Here is an 8,364-nt window from a genome sequence, read left to right on the forward strand (position 1 = left end):
AGGGCACCCAACAGGAAGGCCAACTACTGATCAAAGTCTGTGTCTGGCCACAGCCCAGTGGCAGCCTGGAGCTGCTACTGCAGGGAAGTGTGGAATGAAGGAGCTCCCTGAGGCTGGAAGCTGTTTGCTTCAGGGGAAGGCCAGGAAAGGCAGAGAGGTCCCAGTGCCTGAGCTCAGCAATCCCAGCCCTGCTGTGCATCCTCCTGGCGCCGTGCTGGGAGCCCCGACTGCTGCTGCAGCTTCCACCACCTCCGACCCAGACTCATCTCCTGCCTCTCCCGGTATCCAACCCACACCACCTCTCCTATTTCCACCCTGCAGCTTGTAGCAAACAGCTCTCTTGGCCTCCCTCCCTAAATTCTTCATTTCTGCTCTGCTCACTCATCCCTGTGGCTGTGCCTCCCTCCCATCTGTCACAGTCACCTCTGCCCTCCCAGACTGACACCAGGAGCCCTTTGGCTGTTTGTCTCCACTCTCCTCTGAATTTCTGCCAAGGAGCTGCCCAGCTCTGCACTGCCCAGCACAGCCACACTGAGAGGAATGTCTGGTTCCCTTCAGGAAAAACCTGTGGACACTGAGCCTGGAATCTCTTCCTCTGTCTCATCACACTGCAAAATCCATTACAGGGAATAATTAATGTGTGGTTCCTCCACATCAAATACACTCTCACATCTTCACACCTGCCACCACCTAAAGCTTAATGATGTCACTAAAGTAACTTTCTACAAGATAATATCATCCAATACTCACAGCAGGGAAAGAAAAAAAAATCTTTATTTCATTCAGTAACTGGCCACTAACAAGAGAAAAATGAGCACAACAATTTTTGTGAGGCCCGGTTAATTTGTAATAATTTGTGGCAATTCACACCTGAATATACCCACAAATACAGTCAGGACTTACCTGCACAGGGCTGCTCAGGAAAGCTTGGCTGAACTAAATGAGACAGACACAAGGGCATCCCACATCCCCATGTGGTTGTGCTCATTTGCAGCTCCGGCGTCGACTCGTGATGGGTTCAGATAATTTGTCTAAATCTGCTTCATAAACAAAACCCACACAGGAAGGGCTGCAGCCAGCACAACACTTCACCACAGAGCATCCAAACCACCTGCTGCTCACTGCTGGATCAATTCCTGCCTTTCTACATGGCAAAGGCTGGATTTTTGATTTTAATGGATGGCACTTGCAGAACATCAAAATAAGTTGCAAATACAGACTGAGTTTCTTAAATAGGAGGAGAACAGTAAATCTGAGTAGAGTCTGTATCCACACTACAGTCATGCTGCAAAAATGCCCCTCATGCACCAATCCCTTTTGTACCTTGGGGGCACACATTTGCATTTCCACCCAACTAGCTCTCTCCTTCCTTTTATTTATTTGTCAAACATTGCCTGGAGAATATGAACTGCTCCAAATAAACAACAATATATGTCCTCAAAAAAGAAAGCCTCCCTTATCTCACAGCATTCCAGGCTGCCTACACCAAGTGCCAGAAGAGGTAAATTACCACTGTATTTCTGCTGCAACAACAGGAAAACCCTAAATCCTTGTTTTGCAAGAGCAAAGGGGTATAATCCTCCTGGCATGATCAGTTTGAGGAAATCTACAGGCTGTGCTTGCCACAGTAACAGCCCAGAGCAAGGGCTGCACTCCCCGGGTCTATAATAGCGCCACTGAAGAGATCACACGAACAAAACCCCAATAAAGTTATTTGCTTGCTTCAGGTTCAGCCCTTTGTGCACTCTGAACACAATCTACACTGTCTGACTACCATGTAGCCATTTCTTTATTCTCTGGTCTGCTGCAGCCCCATAAAAACTCTGATGAATTTACAAAGCTTGTGAGAGTGAACAGCACAGGACCACTTGAGTTCTGACAATCCAAAACTCAGGCCATGATGCTGCTGAACACAGAGAAAGTTCAGCACAGGATCCACAGCGATGACAGCACACCCTGAAAATGGAAATATTTGTTTATTCATTCAGCTTCCCTGCCAAAACAGTATAGAATATCAATAATTCTTCAGTAAACCATTGAAAATAACTCTGGCAGGACTTCAGCTTTGTTACCAAGGGGACAGGAATTGAGAAATATCTGAAGTGATGGATTAAGTCAGTTTTTAGGCTCCAGACAGCCCTAAACTCATATATATACAAATCTAAACCCAACCCCTTTCCTTCCATCCCTTGAAGAAGCCAGAAAACAAAGGTTATTTGGGATAAGAAACTGGCAAGAGAAAGCCAGTTTCCTTCTTCCCCAGCCATGGTGACTCCATAAACTATTTTAGCTCCCTGGATGAGGAGCAGCACAGTTAATGGCATTCCCTGCAGCTACATCTTAACAGAAAAGCCACAAGTCCAAAAAAATTCCAACTGAGCTGCCTAAGTCAGATCAAGAGTCCAGGACATGAAGTCCAGCATTAGCTGTGCAACTGGCAAGTAAGTTTTTTGCATTTGTTAAATTAAGATTCCTACTAAACCACTTGAGCAAGTTAGAAGGCCCAGAAGATCTGAGTATTGTTCACTTTTTCCAGCTGTTTGTTTGCACTGTGAGTCACATCAGCTCTATTCTGGGCTCTACCTTTTGAATACAACCCACTTAGTAAACACAGAGCTTCCAGCCCGATGCACCCAGGCAGAAAACTTCAACCAAAAACCTGAGCTTCCTCTCAGTTGCAGTGATGTAAATTGGGAAGAATATTACTTGCACAGGAGAAAGCTTTGGAGATTAGACAGGTCTGCCATCTGAAACACACCCAGGGAAATTTGCTGATACAATCAGCTGGTTCAGAGCCCTGCCTTGAGCATAAGTGAGAGCTGAATCATGCACTTAAACATACACAGCACAGGGAAAGCTGGATCAGTGGAAACCACCAACAACTTTCATTCACTGGGGAGCAAAAATAAATCCTGCATTATGCTCCAACACAAATCATTGTTCAGTGCTGAAAAAATATTTAAGGAGTGTTTATGTAACACATAAGACATAAACCAGCACATTAAAATATGACTACCTCCCCAAGTTATGTCCCAGAGAGAGAGCTGCTGGTGACAGCCAGAACACATTGAGGAAGGCAGTGAAGACATGCCTGTGGTCAGCTGCAGGGAAATGACACAGATGTTCTTCCTCCAGTCTCCAGGTTCAGGGGAAATCATCTGCAACTTTATGCAAACTCTTCTTCCCCAGAGAACAAGCTGATACATTCCTCTGCAGCACAGAAGTTGTTCAATCTGTGATCCATAACCCAAAAGCAACACATTATTGCCAGAGAAAGGCTGGAAAGCAGGAGAGAGGGCCTCAAACAATCCAAAAGGGAAGCACAGAGCGTGGCCTTGCACTCCTTGTGCAGCATCAGGCCCAGGCAAGGGGGTGAAAGGACTTAGGAGTCATTGCCACACGTGGGACAAGGGCAGGAGAGCTGCAGGCAGATGTCAGGGTTGAGTATAAGTGAGTAAAAAGCACATAAATGAATTTTGCTGAGGCCACAGTGATGGGGCACAGCAGGTCTGGTGTCACCATAGAGCCAGTGGGAGTCCATCAGCTCCTGCCTTCCACATCAGCTCCACACAGAATTCAACTTTCCACATCAAGAGCCTCCACAAGACAGGAAGCAACTCAGGATTAACAACAAAAAGCTTCCTTAATACACAATAAAAATCAAGGTGCTCCTTCTAGATGAGCCAAGGAGCAGAACACGAGGCTGAGGGTTCCAGGTTCCTGTGCTCACCTGCTGGCAGGGAACAGTCACAGGCCTGTGACTGAAAGCTTCCTCCAGTCCTGCCCCAGCACACACACATCTCCACCAGCCTCCTCCTCAGGGAGAGACAGGACTCCCCCATTCCCCACTTCCCATGCAGTGGCTTCCTTCACAAACACCAGCTTCCCAGTAATCACTGTGGGAAGGGAATTATCAGAGTTCTCCTCTCCATTTTGTCCCAGCTCTCCTGACACAGACAGGTGTGGCCAGGGCGTTAATGACTGTGGCTGAACATTCCGAGCTTCTCACGCAGGAGTTCCCAGCTCCAGAGCCGCCCAACAGCAGGCACGGGAGCAGCACGGGCAGGAACGGCCGGAGCTCCCATCCCTCCTGCACAGCCACAAGAGGGCAGCGCTGGAAACACACAGGCCACAACCATCCCTTCCTCCTGGGAGCTACGGGATTAACAGGAGAGGGTTTCATTTCATTTAATTTCATTTCATTTCAAGCAGGATTCGGGCTCTGGCGTGGAGGAGCCACAAGGATTGATTCTGATCTGTCAGAGCAGACAGCCCGAGAGAAGGGAAAGTCCTCACGGTGTCAGTGCTCTCTGCAGCAACCTCCGTCCATCTTGAGAGATCCCGGCATGATTCATTTCCTCCAGTGTTTTAAAGATGCTGTTTTGAATTGTAGCCGTACTTTTACTGCATGTGGAAACACTGAGTAAATAACATAAGTCTAAACTTTGGGTTTGGACAGTGTCCCACTGCCTGACTGCCCTAATACAGACAAACTGTTGTTTCTCCCACTCCAGTTGTGCTGGGACCTCAGCTGAGATCGGCTCCAGCTCTCCAGGTTCTCAGTGGGAGGTGAATGAGGAACAAAAAAAGGAGAAAAGGAAAGACCAAAACCACAGTCTATAGTCAGAAAAGAACACTTTGAAACCGGCAAAAGGAAAACATATATAAATCTTCAGAGTCCATACCATCCAGACACCATCACATCCCAAATATTGATCACAAAAACCTGGAATATCCTGACTGAGAACGCAGCTGCTCACCAAGTCCCAAAGCTGGGGAACTGAACGAAGTAAAACAAAGGTTGTTCTCCAGAGGGCAGTGTGAGATCCCCAGAACCCAATCAGCCACTCCCATGGCAGCAGCAGCACCAGGCTCCCTGAGGGCCCGGATCCAGCATGGCCATTCCAAGCTGGCATTTCCAGACAGCCCAGCACTGCAAAGCACCCGGAGCTCTGCTTAACCCCACTCCTGTCAGAGCTCTATTTAACCTTGCAAATGCATCATCAGTGGATAAGCAGAGATAAATACCTGGCTGTCCTGCTGAGACAGGCTGCTATCACCTTTACCGACTTCTCTGAGCCCACTTTCTTTCCCTGAGCAGGTGTGAAGTCCCGGGCTGACATTTAATGGGCACTGCCTGCCCCGATTTCATCTCTGCTGGGTTTCTCAGTGCCACAGTACCAGTGCCCTGGCACAGCCCTGGAGCAGCAGGGGCACACCATGGACACAGCCTGCAGTGCTGTGCAGGGCAGCATTCCTGGATTTCCCTCTGCTGAGCAGGGCAGCTGGAGCAGAAGGGCAGGAACACCCTGCTGCAGGGCAAACAGGCACCCAGCAGTGTCTGACAGCTGATAAGGGGCCCGATGAATCTGCTCTGGCCATTGGTGCTATCAGGGTGTAGGACACAGTGTAAATATTGAAAATCTGCCAACGCCTGTGCCTTGCTGGGAAGCAGAGGCAAAGCCCCTGAAATGCAGGCCTGGTGCACACACGGTGCCTGGACTCTCCCACCACCGAGCCATTTACCTTTCTCCTCCTCACTGAAACACCTGAACGGAGTCAGAAATCCCTGATCCAGACACTTCCCCACTGCCAAGTCACAAGGACAGACCTGAGGGAGAGTGCCTGAGCACTTTTCCATTCTCATTTCCGTGCAAACATCTGCTGTGAGACAGTGCTGAGCCAGCTCTGCCGTGCCCCGGGGCTGTCTCCGGCTGCATTCCCTTCTCCCACTGCTCTGCGCAGCCTCCTGCAGGAAAACGCTTCCCGAACTGCCCAAGCCCAGCTTTCAGCTCAAGAGCTGTGCACGATCCCCACCTAGGGAGCTTGTGCCTGACACAGGGAAAATAGTTCCAGCATGGCTCAGAGCTCCAGCAAGTTTAGTGCTTTTATGGGAAAAGAATTAATCATCCAGAGCGTTTCTTTCTGATTCCCTTAGGCTTCTTAGTGTCTGAAGTGATTAATTAATGATTAAGGGACTGAATAGACACACACTTGAACTAATGCTGTGAGAAGCAGAACAAATGACAGAGGTACACAAAGAGCTGCAAAAAAGCTCCACAAAAAAAATAACTTGAGGTTTTCTTCCTAATGCAAAACCTGAGTGACCTCTGAAAGCCACTGCATAAAACATTCTTTGAGTCTTGAGTTTAAAAAGATCCAAAAGAGATTAGAAGCAAACATATGAAATATCAAAACATACCATTTTCTTTTCAGCTGAAATTGCTAGAAGGGATATCAAATACCTGGTCCAGAGAACCAGACAATCACTAACCAACAGAAAGAATACACAGCTTGTTACAGACAATTGTTCATATCAGAAACTTCTGCCTCTTCAGGAAAAATATTTGATAATAATCAAGCAGAGGCAGAGACACGCTCAGAACTTGATTGTTCATATGATAATTCCCGAGTGCTGTGGAAGGGAACAGAAACAGAGCAGCTGCTTCTCTCTAGGCAGGAATTATTGTACCCAAACCACTTCATATCTGTGTTTAACCATGTTCTGCTTTACTGCAATCAAGCTGCAAAACTTGATCACCTCAGCTTAAAGAATAACAAAAAAAAAAGTTTCTTTAGGTCTCCAGATTCCAAAGTAAAACAGGGAAATAGTTGTTTTGTGAAGCTGCACATTTCTGTCCAAAATCCTCTTTCCCATGCATGCCACTCAGCAGCAACACTAATGTCTGGGGCTGGATTAAAATGGAAAGCTTGTATTTATAAGTGAGCTGAAAGCAGATACAAATCCTGAACTCTAAATACGTCACAGGGCTATTTAAAAAATTGTTTGGTTCCCACTGGAATTCTGTAAAACACCCAAGCTACAACAAAAAGTTATTTTATCTGAATATGGGATGGGGGAAAGCTCTGGCCCAGCCTGGGTCAGCAGCTGAACCTGCTGCTCCTTGTCCCTTCCCTGGACAGAGGCTCAGTGACAGTGCTGCCCACACCACCAGCGCTGGATGTGGCTGCAGCACTCCCAGAATTACAGAAATCATTACAGAACCAGCCCTGCACTGGAACACATCAGGCAGCCTTTTAGCCAGAGCTGGCAGCAATCCCCCCTGGTGACATTATCAGAGCCATGAACCTGGATTGCAGAGTGCTCTCATCCCTGCTTTGCTGATGAAAGGAACAAATTCACAACAGGTTGGATTTGTGCCTGTAAAATCCAAGTTAAACTAGCAGCAGCAGTAGCATTTCTGCCTTGTCACCCTTTTGACATTCAGAAGCAGCCAGAGATTGATGGCTGCTTCAATTTCCCCACTGTTTTCCCCCCAGCACTGGAATTCCATCCAGCCAGAGAAAGCCTGTGCTCTGCCAAGAGCCAGAGTCATTCCTCTGGGGACACTGCAGGTACTCAGCTCTCACTGAACCTCAGCTGAACTCTCAGACAACCACTGGGAAATCTCTCCCTGTCTTTAAACACGGAACATTTCAGGCGCTCACCATCCCCCCATGTCACTAACGAGGTGTAACTAAAATTCCCACCCTGTCTTCATGCTGAATTCCAGTGAAATCCAGGAGCTGGACTCCCCAGCACTCAGCAAGCCTGGTGATGGCACAGATGGGCACTGACAGCCCGGGCTGGTGCCAGGCCAGCATTCCCATTATCCACTCTGGAGATGGACAGAGCTCAAGCAGAGCCTGGAACCACGGCCAGCCCGGGCACTGGGGTGGGCAGGGAGGCAGCAATGCCAGCAGCACCCATCCCAGGGAGCAGATGTCAAACGGGGCTGACTTCTGCTTCTCTCTGCTCCTGCACAGGCTAAGCTTCCATTTCCCATCTCTCTGTGGTAGAAACTATGGAATAAACTGTCTTGTGGCCAAGAGAAAGCAGCTGCAATAACCTGGGAGAGACCCATTCCTCAGTACTCAGGTTTCACTTCATTTTTCCAGATGGATGTTATATATAAAACAGTTTGAGAGACCCAAAGGAGGAGAGGCATTTAAGGAACCCCCACCCCCTCTGACTCCAGAGCAGGACACCCTTAGCTGAGCCATGCTCTACTCCCACAAAGGAAATAAAGGAATTTTTTTTTTTGCTGATAAACTTGCATCATGCAGAGTTGGTAGTGGAAAATGGAAATTGTAATGATCAGTAAGAAAAATAAGAGACTTAAGGGGAAACAATGCTAGTATCATCCTTGTTAGCAAAGTTGGATTTTTTACATCCAAGAGCAAATAACATTCAAAGCAATTTTATTCCAAGAGGGATCTACTTACTAATGAGGCCTCCTTGAAACAAGTCATCCCCATAACTTTTTTTTTTTAACACTCTTCCTAGGAAACATTTTAAATATGTTTTCAGTGTCTACATTTTTCGAATTTCTATTCAAACAGAGCTTTCAAACATTCTTCCCC

Source organism: Geospiza fortis, unplaced genomic scaffold, assembly GCF_000277835.1.
Source record: "Geospiza fortis unplaced genomic scaffold, GeoFor_1.0 scaffold27, whole genome shotgun sequence".
Lineage (NCBI taxonomy): Eukaryota > Metazoa > Chordata > Aves > Passeriformes > Thraupidae > Geospiza > Geospiza fortis.